This window comes from Gorilla gorilla, chromosome 19 (assembly GCF_029281585.2).
Source record: "Gorilla gorilla gorilla isolate KB3781 chromosome 19, NHGRI_mGorGor1-v2.1_pri, whole genome shotgun sequence".
Classification (NCBI taxonomy): Eukaryota; Metazoa; Chordata; class Mammalia; order Primates; family Hominidae; genus Gorilla; species Gorilla gorilla.
In genome coordinates, this window is record NC_073243.2 from 40356255 (window position 1) to 40384124 (window position 27870).

Here is a 27870-nt window from a genome sequence, read left to right on the forward strand (position 1 = left end):
CTCCCTCTGCTGGCGGGGAGGTGTGGAGGGAGACGCGCGGGCCGGAACCTGGGCTGCCTGCGGTGCTCGCAGGTCCAGCGCGACTTCCGGGTGGGCGCGGGCTCAGCGCGACTTCCGGGTGGGCGCGGGCTCGGCGCGCCCCCGCACTCTGAGCGGTCGGCTGGCGCCGCCGGCCCTGGGCAGTGAGAGGCTTAAGCACCCGGGCCAGCAGCTGCGGAGGGTGCACTGGGTCCTCCAACAGTGATGGCCCGCCGGCGCCGCGCTCGATTTTTCGCTGGGCCTCAGCCACCTCCCCGCGGGGCAAGGGGGCAGGGCTCGGGACCTGCAGCCTGCCATGCTGGAGCCCTCACCCTGCTCCCCGTCCCCGTCCCCTGTCCCCCGCCCCCCAACCGCAGGCTCCCGCGCGCCACCCCGAGGGGACTGGCGCCACCTCTTGCTACGCGGCACCCGGTCCCGTCAACCGCCCAACGGCTGAGGAGTGCGGCAGCGCGCCAGAGACTGGCGGGCAGCTCCGCCCGCGGCCGGGATGCACTAGGCAAAGCCAGCTGGGCTCCGGAGTCCGGTGGGTACTTGGAGAACTTACTACGTCTAGCTGGAGGATTGTAAATGCACCAATCAGCATGCTGTGTCTAGCTCAAGGTATGTGAACGCACTAATCAGTGCTCTGTGTCTAGCTAATCTGGTGGGGACTTGGAGAACTTTTGTGTCTAGCTAAAGGACTGTAAACAGACCAAGCAGCTCTCTGTAAAATGAACCCATCAGCTCTCTATGAAATGGACCAATCATCAGGATGTGGGTGGGGTGAGATAAGGGAATAAAAGCAGCTGCCAGAGCCAGCAACAGCAACGTGCTAGGGTCCCTTTCCACGGTGTGGAGGCTTTGTTCTTTTGTTCTTTGCAATCTTGCTGCTGCTCACTGTTTGGCTCTGCGCAGAGCTGTAACACTCACCAAGAAGGTCTGCAGCTTCACCCAAAGATATTCCAAAGATACAGAAAACTATATAGAGACATTTTGTATAGTTCTAATAGCATATAATCCACAGGTCGCTGATCTATAATATGGGTTTTTTATAAAATTGGTTTTTTGTATGCTATGAGGAATTTTACTTGTTAAAAAGAAGAGGTGGAAAGGCAGAATATGAAAACTATGAAAATGACATAAGAGACTATGAATTAGGTGAGAAACCAGAGATTTAGAAACCTGTAGACATTGTGCATCCCCCAATGCCTTTCCCCTTAAAAAAAATTATATTCTAATCCAGTCCATCAAATAAAGTCTACATTCATTAGAAACATATTCTCTTGGTTTTTATAATTTCAGTTTTTTTCAGACACAGTGCATATGCAGATTTGTTACTTTTGTACAGTGCACCCTGGTAGTGAGCATAGTACCCAGTAGGTAGTTATTCAGCCCATGCTCCCCTCTCTCCCCCACCCCCATAGCCTGCAGCATGTCTTGTTGCCATGTTAATGTTCCTGTGTGCTCAATGTTTAGGTTCCACTTACAAGTGAGAATGTGTGGTATCTGGTTTTCTTTTCCAGCACTAATTTGCTTAGGATTATGTCCTTAGCTGCATCCATGTTGCTGCAAAGGACATAATTTCATTCTTTTTTATGGAGGCATGGTATTCCATAGTGTATATGTACCACATTTTCTTTATCCAATCCACCGTTGATGGGCACCTAGGTTCATTCCATGTCTGTGCTATTGTGAATAACATGCTGATGAACATACGAGTGCATATATATTTTTCTGGTAGAATAATTTATTTTCCTTTGAATATATACCCAGTAATGGGAATGCTGGGTCGAAGGGTATCTCTGTTTTAAATTCTTAGAGAAATCTCCAAAATACTTTCCACAGTACCTGAACCAGTTTACATTTCCACCAACAGTAGTGTATAAGCATTCCCTTTACTCTGCAGCCTGGCCAACATCTAATTTTTTTACTTTTTAATTATAGCTATTGTGACTGATGTGAGATGGCATCTTACTGTGGTTTTTGCTTGCATTTATTTATTTGATGATTAGTAAGGATGAGTGTTTTTTCATATACTTGAGTGTCTTCTTTTGAGAAAATATCTGTTCATGTCCTTTGCCTTTTCTTGATTTAAATTTTAAGTTCTGGGGTACATGTGCAGGAAGCGCAGTTTTGTTACATAGATAAACGTGTGTGGTGGTGATTTGCTGCACCTATCAACCCATCACCTAGGTATTAAGCCCAGCATGCATTAGCTATTTTTCCTGATGCTCTCCCTCTCCTCAACCCCCTACAGAAAATTATAGTGTGTGTTGTGTGTTGTTCCCCATTGTGTGTTGTTCCCCTCCCTGTGTCCATGTGTTCCCATTGTTAGCTCCCACTTATAAGTGAGAAGATGCGGAGTTTGATTTTCTGCTCCTGTATTAGCTTTGCCCTTTTTAACTGGGGTTGTTTTATGCTTGTCATTTTTTCTTCCTTATGGATTTGTTATGTTAGATCTTTATCAGATGCATAGTTTGCAAATATTTTCTCCCATTCTGTAAGTTGTCTGTTTACTCTGTGGATAGTTTCTATTGCTGTGCAGAAGCTTTTTAGTTTGATTGACTTTCACTTGTCAATTTCGTTTTTGTTGCAATTGTTTTTAGAAACTTAGCCAAAAATTATTTGCCAAGGCCAATGTCGAGAAAAATATTTCCTAGGTTTTGTTTTAGAGTTTTCATAATTTGAAGTCTTACATTTTAACCTTTAATCCATCTTGAATTAATTTGTGTGTATGGTGGAAGGTAAGCATCCAGTTTCACTCTTCTGCTTATGGCTAGCGAATTATCCCAGCACCATTTATTGAATAGGGTGCCTTTTCCCCATTGTTTGTTTTTGTTGGCCTTGTCCACGATCCAGATGGTGGTAAGTGTGCAGCTTTATTTTTGAGTGTTCTGTTCTGTTCCATTGGCTTAAGTGTCTGCTTTTGTAACAGTATCATGGTTAGTGTACACTTATAGTATAGCTGGAAATTGGGTAGTATGATGCCTCTCTGGCTTTATTATTTTTGCTCAGAATTGCTTTGGCCATTCTGGCTTTTGGGGGTGTTCCATATAAATTTAGGATAGTTTTTTCTAATTCTGTGAAGAATGATGTTGGTAGTTTCATGGAGATAGCCTTGAATCTACAAATTGCTTTGGGCAGTATGGCCATTTTAACAATATTGATTCTTTTAATCTGTAAACATGGAATGTTATTCCATTTATTTGTGTTATCAAAATTTCCTTCCTTCCTTCCTTCCTTCCTTCCTTCCTTCCTTCCTTCCTTCCTTCCCTCCCTCCCTCCCTTCCTCCCTTCCTTCCATCCTTCCTTCCTTTTTTTATTTCCTTCCTTTTTTGAGACAGGGTCTCACCCTTTCACCCAGGCTGGAATGCAGTGGAGTTATTATAGCTCACTGCAGGCTTGAACTCCTGGCCTCAAGCCATCAGGGTAGTTAGGACTACAGGCATGTGCCACCATGCCTCGCTATTTAAAAAAAAAAAAAAAAATTTGTATAGATGAGGTTCCACTATGTTGCCCAGGTTGGTCTCAAACTCCTGGGTCCAAGCGATATACCTGCCTCGGCCTCCCAAAGGCATGAACCACTGCATCCAGCTTCAGATTTCAGCTGTGTTTTGTAATTCTCCTTGTGGAGATCGTTCACATCTTAGGTTAGTTGTATTTGCAGGGATTTTATTTTCATCCTAGGTGTTGTAAATATGATTGTATTCTTAATTTAACTCTCAACCTGGATGTTGTTGTTGTATAGAAATGCTACTAATTGTTGTACATTGATTTTGTATCCTGAAACCTTGCTAAAATCCTTTATCATTTCTAGTAGACTTTTGTTGAAGTCTTTAAGGTTTTTTAGGTATAGAATGATATTGTTGGGTGAAGACAGATAGTTTGCCTTAATCTTTACTTCCTATTTGGGTGCTTTTCTCTTTTTCTGTTGCGAGATTGCTCTGACTAGGATTTCTGGTACTATGTTGAATAGGAGTGGTAAGAGTAGATGTCCTTGGCTTGTTTCATTTCTAAAGGAGAATGCTTTCAGCTTTTGCCCATTGAGTATTATATTGGCTGTGGGTTTGTTGTAGATAGCTCTTTTTTATTTTGAAGTATGCTTATTTGAAGCCTCAACTGTTGAGGGTTTTGTTTTGTTTTGTTTTTTCATGAAGGGACACTGGATTTAATTGAAAGCTTTTCCGGCATCCATTGAGATGATCATATGGTTTTTGATTTAATTCTGTTTATCTGGTGAATCACATTCATTGATTTGCATATGTTGAACCAGCCATGCATCCCAGGAATAAAGCCTCTATTGTCATAGTAGATTAATTTTTTGATATGCTGCTGATGGATTCAGTTTGCTAGTACTTTGTTGAGAATTTTTGAGTCTGTGTTCATCAACAGTGGTCACCTGAATGTTCTTTTATTTTGCATCTCTGCCAGGTTTTGGTATTAAGCTGATTCTGGCTTCACAGAATGAGTTAGGAAGGAGTACGTTCTCTTCAACTTTTCTGGAATAGTTTCAGTAGAATTGTACTAGTTCTTCTTTATACTTCCGGTAGAATTTTGCTGTGAATCCATATAGTCCAGGGCTTTTTGGCTTGGTAGATTTTTTATTACTTATTCAATTTCAGAGCTTCATATTGGTCTCTTCAGTATTTCAGTATCTTCCTGATTCAGTCTTGGAAGATTGCCTGTTTTCAGAAATTTATCCATTTCCTCTAGATTTTCTAATTTTTGTGTCTAGAGTTATTCCTAGTATTCTCTGAGGATTATTTTGTATGTCTGTGGGACCATTTTTAATGTCGTTTTTGTCATTCTGATTTATATATTTAGATCTTCTCTTTTTTTTCTTTGTTTATCTAGCTAAAGGTCTATCAATCTCTTTTTTTAAATCAACTCTTGGTTTCATTAATCTTTTGTATGGATTTTTGCATCTGAATTTCATTCAGATCTTTTCTATTTTAGTTGTTTCTTTTCATTCCTAGCGTTGATGTAGGGTTGTTCTTTTTTTTTTCCCTAGTTCCTTTAGGTGTAGTGTTAGATTGTTAATTTGAAATATTTCTAACTTTATGATAAAGGCATTTAAACGTTCCTCTTAAGACTGATTTAGCTGCATCCCAGAGATTTTGGTAATTTGTGTTCCCATTTTCATTAATTTCACTTTCTTAAAATTTCTCCCTTAATTTTGATTTTCACACAGAAGTTATTCAGGAGAAAGTTGTTTAATTTTCATCTATTTGTGTAGTGTTGAGAGATGTTGATATTTATTTATATTTTGATTACATTGAGATCTAAGAGTGTGCTTGATATGATTTCATTTTTTAAAATTTATCCAGACTTGCTTTATGACCAAGCATGTGGTCAATGTTAGAATATGTTCCCTGTGCAGATGAGAAGAATGTATATTCTGTGGTTATTGAGTGGAGTGTTCTGTAGATGTCTTATTAGGTCCAAATGATCAAGTGTGAAGTTTAAGTACACAGTTTCTTTCTTAGTTATCTGCTTTGATGATCCAATGCTGCCAGCGGGGGTGTTGAAGTCTCCTACAATTATTGGGTGGTCGTCTGTCTTTTTGTAGTCCAAAAAGAACTTGTTTTATGAATCTGGGTGCTCCATGATGGGTGCATTTATATTTAGGGTACTTAAGTATTCTTGTTTGATCATATACTTTCTCATGACGTAATGCTCTTCATTCTTCAATTGTTCTTTTTAATTTTGATTAAAGTCTGTTTTATCTGATATAAGAATAGTTACTCCTGCTTTTTTGTTATGATTTGCATGGCAGATTTTCTCCATCCCCTTATTTTGGGCCAGTGGCTGTCATTACATATGAGATGAGTCTCTTGAAGACTACAGATGGTGAGCCTTGCATTTTTATCCAGTTTGCCATTGTACGTCATTTAAGTGGGGTGTTTAGCCTATTTACATTTATGGTTAATGTTGATACATGAGATTTTGATCCTATCATCACGTTTGTAGCTGGTTTTTAGGTAGACTTGATTGTGTAGATACTTTATAGTGCCTGTGAGCTATGTACTTAAGTGGGTTTTTGTGGTAGCAGGTGTCATTCTTTTTACTCAATGTATAGCACTCCCTTAAGGACCTTTCATAAGGCTGGTCAAGTTGAAATTGATTCCCTCAGTATTTGCTTATCTGAGAAGAAATTTGTTTCTTCTTCACTTAGGAAGTTTAGTTTAGTGAAATATAAAATTATTGCCTGGAATTTATTTTCATTAATGATGTTGGACATAGGCCCTTAATCTCTTCTGGCTTGTAAGGTTTTTGCTGAAATATTTACTACTAGCCTAGTGGAGTTCTTGCTGTATGAAAACATGACCTTTCTCTCTAGCTGCCTTTAAGATTCTTTTTTCTTTTGTATTTACTTTGGTGAATATGATGACTATGTGCCTTAGGGATAGTCACCTTTTATAGTACCTAGCTGGGTTTGCTGTATTTTTTGGATTTACATGTCACTCTCTCTAGCGAGGTTAGGAAAATTTTCATAGACTCTGTTCTCAAATCTATTTTCCAAGTTGCCTTTTCTCTTTCTTTCTCTTCTAGGAATGACAATGGGTTGTAGATTTGGTCTCTTTATATAATTCCATATTTCTTAAAGCTTTGGTTCATTTTCTTTTTTTAATTCTTTTTTAAAATTTTCTTTTGACTCAGTTGATTCAACGAACCAGTCTTTGAGCTCTGAGATTCTTTCCTTAGCTTGGCCTACCTTCTGTTAATATTTCTTATTGTATTATAAAATTCTTATACTGAATTTTTTCTGCTCTAGAAATTCAGTGTGGCTGTTTTTTAAAATGGCAATTTCATCTTTCAGCACTTACTTAGATTGCTTTAGTGGATTACTTGGATAGGGTTTCAACTTTCTCCTTAATGTTCATGAGCTTCCCTGCCATGGAGGTTCTGTATTCTATGTCTGTTGCAATTATTTTAGACTGATTAAGAACCATTGCTTGGTAGCTAGTGGGCTAATTTTGAGGTAAGAGGACACTCTAGCTTTTTGAATTGCCAGAGTTCTTGCACTGATTTTTTCTCTTCTGGTAGGGTTAGTGTTCCTTTAACTGTAGTCTATGTTGAGTATAGGCAATTGGTTTTGTTTCTGGATGCTTTCAAAGGGTCAGGGCTTTCTCTGTCCAGGATTTTTATGTATGAGTAATTCTTGTGTTTGGTTTCACAGGTGTATATGTAGCAGGATAAATTTTGATGTTGTAGTTTGGGATGTGATCCAATGTATGGTGCTTAAGAGTGATGGCCAGTGGCTAGCCTAATACCCAGTGGCATGGCTGTTTTATACTTCCTTTTGTTTGCAGGTGTGCTCTATAGTGGGGGTGGGAGAGATGCCTCCATCACCAGATCTGCTCCTGGGCCCTGGGGGAGTCTCCTGCAATCACTGTGTTTCTTGTGTTAGGTGTTCTAGGCCAGAGGTCTCTCTCAGGCAGAGGCCCTTTCTTAGGAGCCATTCTGGGGAACTAGCTGTAGTGTTTGGGTTCCCTGCACAGGCTTCCTCCCTCTTCAACTCAGCTTCATTGCTGCCTCTCCATCCACTCAGCATTTTCTCTCTCAAGATCTGCCTAAATTATGGTGGTTTACTCCATAATTTGGTATCTCTCAGTGGGGGTGGTGCTTCCTGACCATGTCAAATTGACCATCTATTGTCGCAGAATGAAAACCTCTTTGATAGACTTTGTAACATTTTTGAATATTACATTCAGGAGTAAAATCTTACACAGTGTGATCCCAGCTATCTCTTCACTTTTGAGAATAACCTTAAGTAATTAAAGGATAATTAAATATGTAATTAAAAATTGAAAAATATAACAGCTACACTTCCAGATCTCAACTTCTTTCAGAAAATTTTAAAATCTCTTTAAAGAAAGGTAAATTGAGACCAAAATAGACTAATAGCTTTATAAAAATAAGTGCTCAAGGAGGGTGTTACATGTGAAAATTAAACTTGGAATTTGTCATTTTACCCGTAAAATTACTGAGAGTAATTTCCTTGAAATGGAAATAACTTTACAAATTTTTAATTAACAAAAATGCTAAAATATTACTCCGCTTACCTTTATGTAACCTCTTCCTTGAAAACAACAATTTACTCATCTGGTATGTGACTCTAATAACCTTCAATCATTCTCTATATCTGACACCATGACTAGTAACTTAGATCTTTAACTAAGCAACCTTTCTTTCCACCTTTGTGATATTATATCTAGTAATTTAATAACAAACAATCTATGTTGCAAATTAAACTTCCAAATTGAATACTAATTTTCAAATCCCAAGGACCCATTTCTTCTGCCTCAATCTTAATTAGGTCTTAGTTAATAGAAAAATTAGCTGGCTGGGTGCGGTGGCTCATGCCTGTAATCCCAGCACTTTGGGAGGCCAAGGTGGGCGGATCACCTGAGGTCTGAAGTTCGAGACCATCCTGGCCAACATGGTGAAACCCCATGTGTACTAAAAACACAAAAAATTGGCCGGGTATGGTGGTGGGTGCCTGTAATCCCAGCTACTCAGGAGGCTAAGGCAGGAGAATCACTTGAACCAGGCGGGGTGGAGGATGCAGTGAACCGAGATCCCACCACTGTGCTACAGCCTGTGCAGCAACAGTGAAACTCCTCAAAAAAAAAAAAAAAAAAAAAAAGAAAAAGAAAAAAGAAAATTAACTAAATCAAGCCTAAATAAAACATATTCACAAAGTGGCAGGCTTTTTTAATCCAAAAATTTAACTGTATTAATGTCTTATTTATAGAACATTATTTTACAATGAGGTTTTACACATCAATCTGTTGAGTCACTTCTTTTTCTTCTTTTTTTTTTGAGATGGAGTCTCGCTCTGTTGCCCAGGGTGGAGTGCAGTGGTGTGACCTCAGCTCACTGCAACCTCCACCTCCTGGGTTCAAGCGATTCTCCTGCCTCAGCATCCCGAGTACAGGCACTACAGGCACGTGAGCAAGAGAAGCTGACAGATTCAAATGTTCACAAACATTTATGTTCTATTTTGATAGATACATAAACTATATTTCTCATTCTTATATACTTTATATTAGGGCGTGGGATTAAAGTCAAAATAGTCGAAAATTAGTAGAAATAACATATTTTATATCCAATTTAGTCTCCAAAATCCCAACATGCACTCTTCTGTATACATTTTTCAGTATGCTTGACTGGAATGGCCAATTCTACGGTAGTCTTGGAAGCAACATACTGCAGATTAAATACCTTAGTAGCCTATGTTCTTGAATGCGGACATAAAGGAGCAATGCTTTTCCTATCTTAAAAAAACAGTTTATATGAATGAAACTTCTGTTCTGTTTAAGATATTATATGTTGTTGAGTGTAGTTGTCAAAGCAACTAGCACTATTCCAAGTAATATAGAAATCACCAGCTTGAGTTGGGTCTGCTGTAACAGCACCTAAAACATATCCACTAAATTAGTATTAAATGGACAAGTAAACCAAACTCAGAGGGTTGAAATGAAGACTTGTAATACCCAGTGAAAAAAAATTATTGAAACTACCATCTAAAATTAATTGGAAGCTTAATATTACCTCTAGGAAAGAGTGTGGGAAATGAGGAAAGGCAAAAGGTAATGTGTTCATGTTTGTTCTGTTCCATAATCCAAGAAATAGATAAACACAGGCAAAAAAAAAAAAAAAGAAATATCCTGTCTTTAGAGTGGAAAGAAAGTGGATAGAGTTGAGTTGCTAAACCTTAGCATTATTGACATTTTGTGCCTGATATTCCTGCATTCTGTGGGAGGTTATTCTTTGCATTGTAGGATATTAATAGTATCTCCAGGCTATACCACCACATACCAGTAGCATCACCATCTAATCATTATAATTCAAAATGTCTCCAGACACTGACAAGTGTTCTATGGAAACAAAATCATTCCTTGTTGGAAACCACTTGTAAACAAAAAGTCTAGTAATGGTGGAATTATGCAGTGACAGAAAAGCTCAGGTTTTTCTGATTAGGTTGAAAAAGCTGCTCAGAAATTAAATCCTACTGTGTTCATAAAAAACAAGGAACCCAGCCCTGAAGCAAAGAACTAATCAGGGAAGTTGTTTTCTCTTTCAAGTCTATGATTTCAAATGACCTTAAAGTGGTCATCTTTACAGTCAGAGAAGCATATGTGTGTTGGGGAGGAGAAAAAACAAGGAAATTAGGCAGACTTTAGAATTATACCTAGGAAAGAACTGTATGTTTGGTTATAAACTAGATCCAATAAATAAATAAATGTTTTCCACATAACTACTTGGCAAAGGTATAATAAGCCTATTGTGAGAAAAAAAATTAAGGCTTAAAATATCCTCAAGCATCCCAAATCGCACTAATCAGTGCAATTGATTAGTCATGCTGAGAAAACACTCATTGTTCTAATTTAAGATGGAGGCATGGAGAATAAGAGAAAATGTAAATTACCGCAGAAAGTAAATCTATGAGCCACAGGGACAATGGACCTTAAAGTTATTTCCACTGGACATGTTTATGGTTTCATCAAATAAATATTTGTACTGCTCAGAAATATTTTTGTCAGTGCTATGCAGACTTCTTTGTCTTCTGATAGGAGCTTCACCATGGTAACTTAGATTTTACAGATAATTTGTCTTTTGACTTTGTAGGACACTAGTCCTCATTAAGTCATATAGTGGCCTAAGGGAGAGAACTGCACGTCATGAAACATCCTGAACTCTAAGTTGTAGGCAGTAACTGGGCAAAACTTTAAGTTGTTTACAGAGTGAAGAGAAGTGAATTTTTCATATATAAAGAAGTGTGCAAATTGTATTTCATGAGTAGTCTTTTATCTTCTGGAATGGTGATATATACAAAGTAATCTGGGAAGATACATTTTGGTAATAGTAGATCCTTCATTAACTTGAATTATTTTTTGCAGGAAAGATGCGTCTTTAGCCAAAATTACTTATGGTAAACTGATATGTAAGCAAGAAATCACCTTCTACTTGGTTTAAGCTATTCAGTGTACTCTCTAGATAGATATGACACAAAGCTAGCATTATAATACAGTAAACCAAGTGTTAATGTAACTTTATGTTGATTTTGACTACATTCTGAAAATAATAAAAGTCATCTGATATTTTAGGCTTACGATATGAACTTGATACTATGATAGGTGTTTGAAATGTTTATCTCATTTGATTCTTAGAACAAACTTATACTGTGGGTACTAATACAATACTGATTTTTTAAATAAGAAAAAGGATTGCAAAAAATGTAAAAAGTCTTATTAAAAAGTACAAAATTCTATCTCCAAATGTGTAATGAATTTTATATAGTCATTTAATATTTGTTTAGCTCAATAAAGTAATGTTTGGTGTAATAGTTGATTTCTTTAATGTTCATTCAGAATCACCACATTATCAATTTGAAATTAATTCACCTATTCGAAGAAGTTGCTTCCTCCAATTAAGACAGTATAGTAAGCAAAATAATGGTTTACAAAACAAACAAACCAACAACAAAAAAACGCATGTCCTGATTTCTGGAACCTGTGAATATGTTAACTTTATCTGGTAAAAGGGGCTTTGCAAGTATTATAATGTTAAGGATGGTAAGATGAAAAAGTGTCCTTTTGAGTTCAGTGTAATCAAATGGGTTTAAAATAGGGAAACATTCTTGGCTAGAAACATAAGGTGATATGATTTCAAAAGAATGGTCAGAGAGATACAGCATTTCTGGTTTGAACAAATGAAAGACCACAGGCTAACAAATCAGGACAGCCTCTAGAGGCTGTAAAAGTCAAGGAAACTGATTTTCCCCTAAAACCTTCAGAAAGGAACACAACAGTTCTCACTGTTTGATTTTAGCCTCATAAGATGCATGTCAGACATCTGACAAACACAATTGTTTGACACTATATTTGTGCTATTTTAAACCACTAACTTTGTAGTAATTTGCTACAGCAGCAGTAAGAAAATAATGCAGAGTGTTTCTATAATGGAGATAAAAGTATAAACAAGAGGCAAGGATTTCCTTCCTTCACAGTGTTTATAATATACTAAGAAAACAAACATTAAATACACAAGGCCCCAATAGATTATTCCACTTTAATTTTAGCTGGCACTGTGGAAGGAAAATAGAAATTCTAGAATATAGTGAATAGGAATATAACTTATTCTTATGTGGGAAGAAATGCTTATTACTGAATACTATTTGGGCTGAAAATAAATGCACTGTAGTTACAGTAAGTACAGTAAAAAAGGTAGTTTGCTATAAGGGAACAGAGCCATTGAAATGTAATGAAAGTCATCAAAGTTTTAGGCATTAACTATAAGTTGCAAGGAGTTAAACAATTATAAGCAGTCCGATTATTAAAAAAATATGTGCCTGATTCTCAAAATCACAAGTATTCTTTAAGGTTGCTAACTGTAGTAGTCAATTTTCACAATGATATAAAGAATGACTTGAGACTGAGTAATTTATGAAGAAAAGAGATTTAATTGATTCATAGTTCTTCAGGCTTTACAGGAAGCATGAATGGGAGGACTCAGGAAACTCAGAAAATCATGGTGGAAGGCAAAGGGGAAACAAGGTTCTTCTTGACATGGCACCAGGAGAGAGAGAGCACAAGGAGGGAAGTGCCACACACTTTTAAACCATCAGATCTCTTGGAACTCACTCACTATCATGAGAATAGCATGTGGAAATCTGCTCCCATGATCCAGTCACCTCCACCAAGGCCCCTCTCTTGACATGAGGGGATTACAATTTGAGATGAGATTTGGGTGGGGACAGGGGGCCAAGCCATATTATTTCTCCTCTGGCCCCTCCCAAGTATCATGTCCTTCTCACATTTCAAAACCAATCATGCCTTCCCAACAGACTGAAAGTCTTAACTTATTCCAGCATTAACTCAAAAGTCCATGTCCAAAGTTTCATCTGAGACAAGGCAAATCCCTTCTGCCTATAAGCCTGTAAAATCAAAAACAAGTTAGTTAATTTCAAGATACAGTGGGGGTACGGGGATCAGGTAAACACTCCAATTCCATAAGGGAGAAATTAGCCAAAACAAAGGGTCTGCAGGCCCCATGCAAGTCCAAAACCCGACAAGGCAGTCATTAAATCTTAAGGCTCTGAAACAATCTTCTTTGACCTCATCTCTCACGTCCAGAGCGTACTGATGCAATATCTGGGCTCCCATGAGCTTTGACAGCTCTGCCTGTGTGGCTCTGCAAGGCACAGCCCCCACAGCTGCTTTCACAGGCTAGGATTGAGTGCCTGTGACTTTTCCAGGCACACTGTGCAAGCTGTCAGTGGATCTTCCATTCTGGGGTCTGAAGCACTATGACCCTCTTCTCAAAGCTCCAGTAGGGAGTGCCCCAGTGGGGAATCTGTGTGGGGGCTCCAACCCCACATTTTCCCTCTGCGCTGCCCTAGTAGAGGTTCTCCATAAGGGCTCCACTTCTGCAGCAGACTTTTGCCTAGACATCCAGGCATTTCCATACATCCTCTGAAATCTAGATGGAGGTTCCCAAACCTCAACTCTTCCCTTCTGCACAACCACAGGCCCAGCCTCATGTGGAAGCCACCAAAGCTTGAGGCTTGTATTCTCTGAAGCAATGGCCTGAGTAGTTCCTTGGACCCTTTTAGCCACAGTTGGAGCTGAGCAGCTGGAACACTGGGCACCATGTCCTGAGGCTGCCCAGAGCAGCAGGGCCCTGGGCCCAGCCACTAAACAATTTCTCCCTCCTAGGCCTCCAGGCTTATAATGGGAGGGGCTGCCTCAAAGGTCTCTGAAATGTACTGGAGACGTATTCCACATTGTCTTTGCTATTAACATTTGGCTCCTCTTTACTTATGCAAATTTTTGCTTGAATTTCTCCCAAGAGCATGGGTTTTTCTTTTTTACTATATGGTTAGGCTGCAAATTTTCCAAACTTTTATGCTCTGCTTTCCTTTTAAATATACGTTTTAGTTTCAAGCCATCTCTTTCTTCATGGACATGAGCATAAACTTTTAGAAGCAGCCAGGCCACATGTTGGAAGGTCTGTTGCTTAGAAATTTGTTTCACCAGATACCCTAAATCATCTCTCTCAAGTTCAACATTACACAGATGTCTAGGGCCAGGTCAAAATGCTGTCAGTCTCTTTGCTAAAGCATAGCAAGAGTAACTTTTTCTTCAGTTCTCAATGAGTTCCTCATCTCCATCTGAGACCACCTCAGCCTGGACTTCATTATCCAAATCATTATCAGCATTTTGTTCACAACAATTCAACAGGTATCTAGGAAGATTTAAACTTTCCCATATCTCCCTGTCTTCTTCTGAGTCCTCCAAACTGTTTCCTACCTCTGCCTGTTACCCAGTTCCAAAGTTACTTCCATATTTTCAGGTATTTTTATAGCAATGCCCCACTTCTCTGGTACCAATTTTCTGTATTTATCTCTTCTCAAACTGCTATAAAGAACTACTGGGTAATTTATGAGGAAAAGAGGTTTAATTGACTCACAGTTCTGCAAGCTTAACAGGAAGCATGACTGGGAGGCCTCAGGAAACTAACAATCATGGCAGAAGGTAAAGGGGGAGCAGGTGCCTTCTTCACATGGTGTCAGTAGAGAGAAGAGCTGGGGGGAAGTTCCACACACTTCTAAGCCATCAGATCTTGTGAGAACTCACTGACTGTCACGAGAACAGTATGGGAAATCCACCCCCATGATCAAATCACCTCCTACCAGACCCCTCCCCTGACATGTGGGGATTACGATTCAACATGAGATTTGTGTGGGGACACAGAGCCAAACTATATCACTAACCTAATAAGTGCTTATCTTGATTAAATTGTATGGAAAACTACAACTTAAATTATGTGATCAGAAATTCTATCTAATGATAGACATTAATTCAAATGCTACCATGTTCTCCTGTCAGCTTCTCATATATTGTCATGGATATGATTTAATTGTCCTTCAGTGTCATGGAACACATCCTGAGATTCAGCTGATGAAGTTGCAAACTGGATAAATATAAATGATGATGTTTCAAAAAAGAAAATCCTCACTTAGTAAAAAAATGTTAGGTTTATTTTACACTTTCTTGACAGCTGAACTAATATAAAAAGCACTCACCTGGTTTCTTTCAGTTTTGTGTATGTTTTGATTGTGTCAGCTGAGTTCTTCTTCACGGGATTTTCTATGTGTCAGAGACACTTGTCCCCCATTCTGTTTTCCTGTGTAATCTCAAAATTGACAAGGGTCTTCACTGTATGTGAAAAGGATGTCTGTGTTGCTTGATTTTATGTGTGACTACTGTTTGCGATTGTCCTTTTCCCAATATGACATGTAATTTTACAGCACAGATAGTTTTTCAAAAGAATTACATTCCCAGGCTTAGCAGAGGGAGCGGCCTACTTATTGAAATGTGAAATTGAATCTCTGAAACAGAAACACCAAATTATTATACTAATCTGTAAAGTAGCTATAAAATGTTATTTTTCAGAGTGAACTATCTGTCAAGATGGCTGGTTTTGGTGTATAATAGAAACGGTATTTTATTCCTTTTATTTCTGTAAACAGATTAAGTCTGTGTGTGTGTGTGTGCGTGTGTGTGTGTGTGTGTACATGGGATATAATACAAATCTACCTCGACTTATAATGAGTTACATCCTGATAACCACAGGCCAAGATGTGTTATGATGGATCTGGATATACTCATAAGTTGAAAATATTTTAGGTAAAAAATGCATTTAGTACATTTAACAAAAATACTGGCAAACCGAGTCCAGCAGCACATCAAAAAGCTTATCCACCAAGATCAAGTTGGCTTCATCCATGGGATGCAAGACTGGTTCAACATACGCAAGTCAATAAATGTAATCCATCACATAAAGAGAACCAAAGACAAAAACCACATGATTATCTCGATAGATGCAGAAAAGGTCTTTGACAAAATTCAATAGCCGTTCATGCTAAAAACTCTCAATAAACTAGGTATTGATGGAACATATCTCAAAATAATAAGAGCTATATATGACAAACCCGCAGCCAGTATCATACTGAATGGGCAAAAACTGGAAGCTTTCCCTTTGAAAACTAGCACAAGACAGTGATGCCCTCTCTCACCACTCCTATTCAACATAGTGTTGGAAGTTCTGGCCAGGGCAGTCAGGCAAGAGAAAGAAATAAAGGGTATTCTATTAGGAAAAGAGGAAGTCAAATTGTCCCTGTTTGCAGATGATATGATTGTATATTTAGAAAACCCCATCATCTCAGCCCAAAATCTCCTTAAGCTGATGAGCAACTTCAGCAAAGTCTCAGGTTACAAAATCAGTGTGCAAAAATCACACGCATTTGTATACACCAATAACAGACAATCAGAGAGCCAAATCATGAGTGAACTCCCCCATTCACAATTGCTACAAAGAGAATAAAATACCTAGGAATCCAACTTACAAGGGATGTGAAGGACCTCTTTAAGGAAAACTACAAACCACTGCTCAACGAAATAAAAGAGGGCACAAACAAATGGAAGAACATTCCATGCTCATGGGTAGGAAGAATCAATATCTTGAAAATGGGCATACTGCCCAAGGTAATTTATAGATTCAGTGCCATCCCCATCAAGCTACCAATGACTTTCTTCACAGAATTGGAAAAAACTACTTTAAAGTTCATAAGGAATCAAAAAAAGAGCCCATATTGCCAAGACAATCCTAAGCAAAAAGAACAAAGCTGGAGGCATCATGCAACCTGACTTCAAACTATACTACAAGGCTACAGTAACAAAAACAGCATTTTACTGGTACCAAAACAGAGATATAGACCAATGGAATGGAACAGAGGCCTCAGAAATAACACTAAACATCTACAACCATCTGATGTTTGACAAACCTGACAAAAACAAGAAATGGGAAAAGGATTCCCTATTTAATAAATGGTACTTGGCTAGCCATATGTAGAAAGCTGAAACTGGATCCCTTCCTTCACCTTATAGAAAAATTAATTCAAGATGGATTAAAGACTTAAATGTTAGACCTAAAACCATAAAAAACCCTAGAAGAAAACCTAGGCAATACCATTCAGGACATAGGCATGGGCAAGGACTTCATGACTAAAACATCAAAAGCAATGGCAACAAAAGCCAAAATAGACAAATGGGGTCTAATTAAACTAAAGAGCTTCTGCACAGCAAAAGAAACTACCATCACAGTGAACAGGCAACCTACAGAGTGGGAGAAAATTTTTGCAATCTACCCATTTGACAAAGAGCTAATATCCAGAATCTACAAAGAACTTAAACAAATTTACAAGAAAAAATCAAACCCATCAAAAAGTGGACAAAGGATATGAACAGACACTTTTCAAAAGAAGACATTTATGCAGCCAACAGACACATGAAAAAATGCTCATCATCACTGGTAATCAGAGAAATGCAAATCAAAACCACAATGAGATAGCATCTCACACCAGTTAGAATGGCGATCATTGAAAAGTCGGGAAACAACAGGTGCTGGAGAGGATGTGGAGAAATAGGAATGCTTTTACACTGTTTGTGGGAGTGTAAACTAGTTCAACCATTGTGGAAGTCAGTGTGGCAATTCCTCAAGTATCTAGAACTAGAAATACCATTTGACCCAGTGATCCCATTACTGGGTATATACCCAAAGCATTATAAATCATGCTGCTATAAAGACACATGCACATGTATGTTTATTGCGGCACTATTCACAATAGCAAAGACTTGGAACCAACCCAAATGTCCATCAATGATAGACTGGATTAAGAAAATGTGGCATACATACACCATGGAATACTATGCTGGCATAAAAAATGATGAGTTCATGTCCTTTTTAGTGACATGGATGAAGCTGGAAACCATCATTCTGAGCAAACCTTCGCAAGGACAGAGAACCAAACACCGTGTGTTCTCACTCATAGGTGGGAATTGAACAATGAGAACACTTGGACACAGAGTGGGTAACATCACGTGCTGGGGCCTATTGTGGGGTGGGGGGATGGGGTAGGGATAGCATTAGGAGAAATACCTAATGTAGATAATGAATTAATGGGTGCAGCAAACCAACATGGCACATGTATACATATGTAACAAACCTGCAAGTTGTGCACATGTGCCCTAGAACTTAAAGTATTAAAAAAAAATACACTTAAGAAATGTGCTCAGAACACTTACATTAGCCAGTCCAAAAAAAATATCTAACCTAAAGCCTATTTTTAAATAAAGTGTTGAATATCACATGTAAATTATTAAATACTGAATGTGAAAAACGGAATGAGTATATGGGTAATAAAAGTATTGTTTCTACTGAATGTTTATCACTTTTGTACCATGATAAAGCTGTAAAGTTGTACCATTGTAAATCTGGAACCATCTGTGTTACATTCAAGAGAAAAGCTCAGTCGAACTAATAAATAAATCAAAATTTCTTTTGATTATTTAGGTGTTTTTTCCTGTTAGATAATTGAGACATCCAATTATTGCTTGCTGCTTCACCACACAGACCATACACAGATACAAATACACACTCCATGAATGAGCATGTGTGCTTGTTTAAAGAGACATACTAACCAAACAGTTGTATGCTGCCATGATATTGATTATGTCATCAAGTTCCTTATTTAACAAAACACAGCTGTGTATGAAGTATTTCTCTAAAATGTACATTCAGTAGCAACTGGTTTTGTTCAGTCTTATGTACCCATATTATTTAAATGAGCACCTGGAGTCTAGAATTAACTAAAAAATATCTATGTTGATGCATATTAAGTTGATTTTGAAGTCATAAATTTTGAGAAGAATTGATACTATGGCACAATCATAACTTTACAAAAGATGACTTGAACTAACATTATTTTATGCTTTTACCAGTGGAACTCCCTGAAATATATTCAGATAATTTGTTATTAAAGCAAAACTAAGTTTATTGAAACCCTGTGCCAAGAAAGTACACCATTTTGACATACTTTTGCACTGTTTCAGCAGGGAAGAGTGAGAGGAAGATTTTTCATGTTTGTGGAGAATGGCTTAAGAGAGTTAAATGAGTCCTTCAAAGTGAGTAGCTGATTGAAATTGAGCTAAACTTAGAGCATAATAGTTTAGATAGTCTAAGAAATTGAAAAAAAAGTTGATGCCAAGCATACAAGAAATAACAACACCAAAAATAGACCTAAATACAGACAAAATTAGATTAAAAACAAGAATATGTTCAATGTTAATAAAAGCAAAAGGAACATAGACATAGTTATGGAGGAGTTTTGTTTTGTTTTGTTTTAATAAGATAAAAATATGGTTAGTTTTATACCAATACACCTGGAAATCTGGATCAATTCTGTCCACTATAGTCATTACTAGTGACATGTAGATATTGAACACTTGAAATATGGTGAATTTGAATTGATTTACGCTATATGTAAAATACAAAGTAGATTTAGTTTAAAAAATGTAAAACTGAATAATTTTAATATTTTATGCTGAGATGACAATATTTTGGATATACTGGATTAAATAAATATAAAATATTTTTAAAAATCAAGTTATATAGTAAAATTGGTCTTTTTGTTTTACTTTTTTATTTTGTTTTGGTTTTTGAAGGGATAGAAATCATGGCTAAGATGGACCCTGGGGCATATCATTAACCATCATGAAACATGCACTGATTTGCCAAATGTATTATTTTCCTGTGGCTGTTATAAAAATTACAATACACTTAGTAGTTTAAAACAACATAAATTTATTGTCTAGCAGTATTCCAGGTTAGAAGTTCAACACAGGTCTTACTGATTTAAAATCAAAGCATTGGAAGACTGCATTCCTTCTATAGGCTCTGTGGAATAATCCATGACCCGGCCTTTCCCAGGCTTTAGAATCCAGCTGCATTCTTTGATGCATGTTCCCTGTCTTGGGCAGCTTGGAATACTGTAAGAAAATACCATAGACCGGGTGACTTAAACAACTGACATTTATTTCTCAGAGTTCTGAAAGTTGGGAAGTCCAAGATTAAGGTGCTGGTATATTTGGTTCATGGTGAGGGCCCACTCCCTCTCTGGTTAGTAGATGGCCTCCTTCTCTCTGTGTTCACATGGCCTTTCCTGGATACATGTTTATGGAGAGAGAAAGAGAAGGGTGGTTGGGTGGGAGGTGGTCTAGTATCTCCACCTTTTCTTATAAGAACACAACATTATCATGAGAACACCACACTTATGACATTATCTCAACCTAGGTTCCTCCCAAAAGCTCCATCTCCAGATACTATCACACTGCCAATTAATAGATTATTGAAAATAATCTATTAATATTTGAACAATGCCAATGATCTTCAGTAGATTAATTTTAGGGAGACACAGATATTCAGTTCATAACAGTTCCTTTCCTTCACCTTCAAAGCTACAAATGAAGGAGCAAGTCTTCACATTCTCCTTTTATATCTCCCTCTTCTACATGTAAAGAATCTTATGATTGCATTTGGCCATCTAAAAATCTATGATAGTCTCTCCATTTCAAAATCCTTAACTCTAATTGCATTTGCAAAGTCTGTCCTGCCAGGTAAGCTAACAAATTTATAAATTATCTGGATTAGGACCCCATCATCTCTGAAGAGCCATTATTCTGACTACCACATCAATATGTTAGTTTATGTCAAGATTGCTGTAATAATCAATAGGTTCTGGTACCACAAATCCAGTAGCAGTCATTAAGGTTGATTGAGTTTATTGATTGCTTTCAGCTCCATTCTGCTATTAATCACTTTTGGGGATATAAAATGAAGACCTTATCACATAGAGGAAGAGGTAGATGTGATAGGAGCTTGAATATGTAATAAGAATTTTTTATGATATGTAAATGTGAGAAATGAATTAAGTATGTGCCATTTGTTCTCTTCTTTTTAAGACATTTCTTTCTAAAGGTTTAGTGACAGAAGTTGCATTCTATTAAAGATCCCTAAGTGCTGTTCTGCTGTAGGCATAAGCTTTCTTTCCTGGGTGCGGCATGTTAGGATTTAAGATTTCTATTTATCTAATACTCTGCTGTTTGTCAGATAAAATAAGAATAAATAGTGAGTCCAATTACTGATAAACCCAGATGTTTCATATTTAGGAATCGATGTTAAAAAAAAAAAAACTCTAATTGGCATCCTAAGGAAAATGTGTGCAGCTTAGCACTGATTCAACTGCATGTTTAGCCAAATTGTGAACAAATTACGGCCAGCTTCCGGACTCTTCTAGAGAGTGACTAAGGACGGCATAGAGGAATTAGGAATAGTAGCTTTATAGGTAAAGTAATTAAATGTAACCTTAAGCATAAAAAGATAAAGTTAACTAGGAAAATGAAAACTCAAGATATACAGACTAAATATGACAAACAATGGATCTTTTTATGTGGATCTTGGTTTGCAGATACCGATATCTCATATAGTGATTCACTTGATCCAAAGGCATTTGATGGAAGCTGTCTTCTCCCAAAGACTATTTGCTTTTGGAAGAATCCTAAGAGTCATTAGTTAGAAGTTTTTGGTAGAGATACTTTCCTGTAATATGAAGATGACCTAAACCTCTTTACTTGAGAGATAGGAATCAAAGGATCAGTCTTTTAAAGACTATGGGTTTGCTAGTTGTTAGCTGTGCCTGATATTGACTTTTTTCCTATGATCTTTCCCTGCCGTGTCTCTTAGAAGACAAGGTATCCAGGTATGAAAATCAATTTTGCAGACATTGTTTAGGATACTAATGGGGAAAGTCTTCAGTAACTTTTGTTGAAAGAATGGATTTCCTGAGTCCTTACAGCATTTAGTTAAATAAGTGTAGATTTCTAGAATCAGAGCTAATATTCCTAGACACTTGGTTTAGCTGTTACTAACTCATGAACCACAGAAAGAAGAAATACCTTGGACCATGCAAGTTTGACGATCTCTGTGAACTTTACCAACTTTAGTTTCAGAATTCCATCTTTCTACCTTCCCAAAAGGTTGAAAGTGATATGGACAGTGAAGTCTGATTAATTGACAGAACTTTTCCATGTTAGTTAATAAAAATTCCGGTAAAATGGTTTCCTTGTTACTAGAGATATAATTTGGGATTCCCCAGGCTGAAAAAAAAAAAAAAAAAAGGATTTTCTCCATGCCAACAAGAGACAAATAATGATCAGAACATATTTAAAATCTATTGCCCGCACTTGTTATGAGAAATTCATTTAGAATTTTACTGAGACATTTTACAGTTTTGCTAGGATTAATCTGACGAAGGTTGAGACAAGTTGTAAGGATATAGTTACATAAAGATATACTTACCAATTTTAGCAAAATTTTCCCCCGGCTATTGGTTAAATACATTGGTCAGTTTGTCCTCATTGTGCCAGAAAAGCTCAGCAGTTCTGACTAAAGTTTATGTTAACCCATTGCCAGTAGAATGAAAGAGTTGAATCCTCTCTTAAATTATAATATATAGTTGACTCCTCAACAACACAGGTTTGAACTGTGCAGGTCTGCTCATATGTAGATTTTTTCCTATAAATATATTAGAAAATTTTTGGAGATTTATAAAAAATTGAAAAAGATAACAGGTGACCCCTCTACACAAGAAATATTAAAAAACTAAGAAAATGATAAGTCATGAATGCATAAATTATATGTAGATACTAGTGATCATTTAATACAATATATGTGCATCTATTATAAAAAGTTAAAATTTATCAAGACATAGGCACACACAGAGCATACATGCAGCCAATTGAAGTTGAGAGAAAAGTAAAACAAAAATATACAAAAGTAAATCATAACTGCACAAAATTAACGTAGTACATACTGTACTACTGGGATAATTTCCTAGCCTCCACCTGTTCTTGCAGTGAACTCAAGTGTTGTGAGTATTCACTTAAAATGCCACATAATGCTAATCATCTTCTTGTGAGTAGCTTGTCTCTCCAGTAAATTAACACAGTAAAAAGTGTTCTCTCATGTTTCTCCTGTATTATTCATGATGTCTAGTGCAATACCATAAACCTTGAATAACACCTTCAGACCTATAAAAAGTGCTGCTAGTGATGCTGAAAGTTCTTCCAGGAAACAGAGAAGGGTCCTGACATTATAGGAAAAAAATGAATTGCTTGATAGGTACCCTAGATTGAGGTCTGCAGCTGTGTGTGGTGCCATTTCAGAAGAAGGATCCATCTTGTAAACACAGGATTGTAAACTTATGAGAGAAATAAATATACTGTAGTACTGTAAACGTGTTTTTTCTTCCCTATGATTTTCTTAATAACACTTTCTTTTCTGTAACTAGCTTCATTGTAAAACTACGGTGTAAAATACATACAGCATACGAAATATGTGTTAAGGATTGTCCAGTCAACAGTAGGCTCTTAGTTTAGTTTTGGGGAGTCCAAAGTTATATGTGAATTTTTGACTGTGCTGGGGTGGTGGGGAGGGTTTAGGGAGGTTTGATGCCCCTAAACCTTGTGTTGTTCAGGAGTCAACTGTACAATTTAGAAGAATATGATTTAGAATTTCCCTGAGATTAAGAACATATTAAATGGTGGGAAGGATATTGATAGACCTCTAGATCTAGTGACACTATCAACTTTGACTGTGTCTGTTTGATGAAGGAATTAAAATCTAGTAACAAAAGCATTTTGTAGATAGTTATTGTACCAGTCTTTGTTCTTGAACATCAGTGTGTTTTTTTGAACTGAAAATCACACATTGAATGAAAGGCTTCATCTCAATATATTTTATTTACACATAAATTTGAGCTGTTTTTTGTTCACAAGTTTGGCCGATAAAAGAGCCCTCACAATAGCTTTAATTACCATTTAAAATAACAAATTAATGGGATTTTTTAATTTTTCTCTCTTTCATAGGGTGAAGGAGCAATGCTTTTGGTTACTCAGTATTCTCTCAAGAAAATTTAAAGATAGTTTATACATAGAAGATATTTTAACAGGTTATATTCTGAACTTGTGGCCCGGATTTGGAAAAAGCAATATCAAGTATGGTTCAAGGAGACAAGAAAGAGAGAAGCATTTGTTACCATTTTTCAAAGTCAAAAATATTTAATCAGATAATATTTTAAAACCCAGCAATAATTAGTAATGATTGGTATAATGTTTTTGTCAAAATTATTATATAGGAGATAAAATTAAAAGCTTTATTTTTTTGCATTCAAATAAAATTTTAAATATTTTGATGAGCATATTAAATCAACAATGCATGTATTACATTGAACCTGACTTCTTAATAAGTTGCAACCAAATCTTTAATGATAAGTTTAGGTCAGAGAGATAATTTTGAGATTTGTCACCATAAATATAGGGTATAATGTGATGTAAATAATTAAGATCAGGTGGAAAGACAAATAAGATTGAAGGAAGACCCAAGACCAAGGTTTGGGGCACTCTCAGAAGTTCTAAAAAAAAATTTAGACTATGAGTAAAGAAGGATTGATCAGCAAGGTGAAATGGATCAAGGAAATGTGGGCACTCAGAGGTACAGAGGGGTTAATTGCTGCCCAGAAAATACTCAGACGAATGCTGAACAATAGATTAGATAGAACAGATGTCCTAGAAATTATGAAGATAAGTCACTTTATTAAAATACATATTATAAACAAAGAAGGAATTTACTGTTCGAAAAGTTGTCTTGAAGAATTGTTTTGGGAGAAAATAAAAAATAAACCTTATTTTCTAAAATACACTAAAACTAATTCCAAATGAATCAAAGGATTGTGTACAGATATTTTAAATTAATAAAACAATGTTAGTGCAGATTCTCTTTAATTACTTCCGTGATTGTTTTACCTATAGTAACTCATTTAATTCTACTAGCAATCTTTTCATGTTGGATACAGCTATTCAAATTTTCTTTTGTTATTGCAATAGCCTCCTAACCATTCTTCCACAAAATTGGGGCACTAAAAGGTTGTGAAATTTCCTCTATGCCACAGAGCTATTTAGTGATGATTTGGCATTTGGAAGCACATAATCTGTCTTTGAAATGTTCATTTTTCTCTGATGGCCAGTGATGGTGAGCATTTCTTCATGTGTTTTTTGGCTGCATAAATATCTTCTTTTGAGAAGTGTCTGTTCATGTCCTTTGCCCACTTTTTGATGGGGTTGTTTGTTTTTTTCTTGTAAATTTGTTTGAGTTCATAGTAGATTCTGGATATTAGCCCTTTGTCAGATGAGTAGATTGCAAAAATTTTCTCCCATTTTGTAGGCTGCCTGTTCACTCTGATGGTAGTTTCTTTTGCTGTGCAGAAGCTCTTTAGTTTAATTAGATCCCATTTGTCAATTTTGGCTTTTGTTGCCATTGCTTTTGGTGTTTTAGACATGAAGTCCTTGCCCACACCTATGTCCTGAATGGTAATGCCTAGGTTTTCTTCTAGGGTTTTTATGGTTTTAGGTCTAACGTTTAAGTCTTTAATCCATCTTGAATTGATTTTTGTATAAGGTGTAAGGAAGGGATCCAGTTTCAGCTTTCTGCATATGGCTAGCCAGTTTTCCCAGCACCATTTATTAAATAGGGAATCCTTTCCCCGTTGCTTATTTTTCTCAGGTTTGTCAAAGATCAGATAGTTGTAGATATGCGGCGTTATTTCTGAGGGCTCTGTTCTGTTCCATTGATCTATATCTCTGTTTTGGTACCAGTACCATGCTGTTTTGGTTACTGTAGCCTTGTAGTATAGTTTGAAGTGAGGTAGCGTGATGCCTCCAGCTTTGTTCTTTTGGCTTAGGATTGACTTGGCGATGCGGGCTCTTTTTTGGTTCCATATGAACTTTGAAGTAGTTATTTCCAATTCTGTGAAGAAAGTCATTGGTAGCTTGATGGGGATGGCATTGAATCTATAAATTACCTTGGGCAGTATGGCCATTTTCACAATATTGATTCTTCCTACCCATGAGCATGGAATGTTCTTCTATTTCTTTGTATCCTCTTTTATTTCATTGAGCAGTGGTTTGTAGTTCTTCTTGAAGAGGTCCTTCCCATCCCTTTTAAGTTGGATTCCTAGGTATTTTATTCTCTTTGAAGCAATTGTGAATGGGAGTTCACTCATGATTTGGCTCTCTGATTGTCTGTTATTGGTGTATACAAATGCGTGTGATTTTTGTACATTGATTTTGTAACCTGAGACTTTGCTGAAGTTGCTCATCAGCTTAAGGAGATTTTGGGCTGAGACAATGGGGTTTTCTAGATATACAATCATGTCATCTGCAAACAGGGACAATTTGACTTCCTCTTTTCCTAATTGAATACCGTTTCTTTCCTTCTCCTGCCTAATCGCCCTGGCCAGAACTTCCAACACTATGTTGAATAGGAGTGGTGAGAGAGGACAAATCAAAACCACAATGAGATACCATCTCATACCAGTTAGAATGGCAATCATTAAAAAGTCAGGAAACAACAGGTGCTGGAGAAGATGTGGAGAAATAGGAACACTTTTACACTGTTGGTGGGACTGTAAACTAGTTCGACCATTGTGGAAGTCAGTGTGGCGATTCCTCAGGGATCTAGAACTAGAAATACCATTTGACCCAGCCATCCCATTACTGGGTATATACCCAAAGGACTATAAATCATGCTGCTATAAAGACACATGCACACGTATGTTTATTGCGGCACTATTCACAATAGCAAAGACTTGGAACCAACCCAAATGTCCAACAATGATAGACTGGATTAAGAAAATGTGGCACATATACACCATGGAATACTATGCAGCCATAAAAAATGATGAGTTCATGTCCTTTGTAGGGACATGGATGAAATTGGAAATCATCATTCTCAGTAAACTATCGCAAGGACAAAAAACCTAAGACCGCATGTTCTCACTCATAGGTGGGAATTGAACAATGAGAACACATGGACACAGGAAGGGGAACACCACACGCTGGGGACTGTTATGGGGTGGGGGGAGGGGGGAGGGATAGCATTAGGAGATATATCTAATGCTAAATGACGAGTTAATGGGTGCAGCACACCAGCATGGCACATGTATACATATGTAACTAACCTGCACATTGTGCACATGTACCCTAAAACTTAAAGTATAAAAAAAAAAGGGGGTATACACACAATCAGGTATCAAGCAGTGGCACCTCGTGCAAAATAATAAACTCATCTAAGATCCTAGCAGTTCATTCAGAAAATAAAGCTGGAAATATATCTTGGATATGTAAAATGTGAGTGTAAAAATTAATGAAACTAAGCAATGGGAATATGAGTAGTAAATTATTTGAGAAAATATTATAACATTTACTTTTTTAAATTTCAAAACTATATTTCCTTATTTAAAACTGAAAGTTTTTGTGTACATATATGAAACTAATTGTGTCATTTTTCTTTTTGTTAAAATATAGAGTGATGTTTCAAAACACAAACATAATAGGTAGAGTCAATTACTTAGGGGAGATTAAACCTGGAGGTAACATTAGAAATAGAAATAATAAAATGCAGTGTTTTTGGATTTGTCTGTTAAGATTATTTTAATCCAAATCATATTTAATGGTTTACATAGTTGTATATCAAATTTGGTTTCACAAATAAATTATATAGTAAATTTAAAAATGCAAAAAATGTATATTGTTATACATTCTGTAACCTATGAATCCATATAACTTGGGCAAGAAAATTATATAATTAAAAATAAAACCTTTCTGTTCTGAATTATGTTTTAGGGACAGCTATATAGTTCACACTAACAAAGGAATCATAAAAACTATGTATAATCTTGGAGGTAAAAATATCTGTTGTATCATATTTATGAAGCATACAATTGATTAAAAATGATAATGTCTGTCTTCTATCCAATGCCAATAACAGAAGATAATGGCATATAAGTAGGCCTGTCTCCTTTTTTTTTGGCATTGATTTATATATCTT

General features: G+C 36.8%; 1 pseudogene; it reads left to right on the plus strand.

The window, feature by feature from the left end:
• Positions 1–31: 31 nt before the first annotated feature.
• LOC115931277 (beta-glucuronidase-like) overlaps positions 32–27870 on the plus strand; it is a 68012-nt pseudogene continuing 40173 nt past the window's right edge.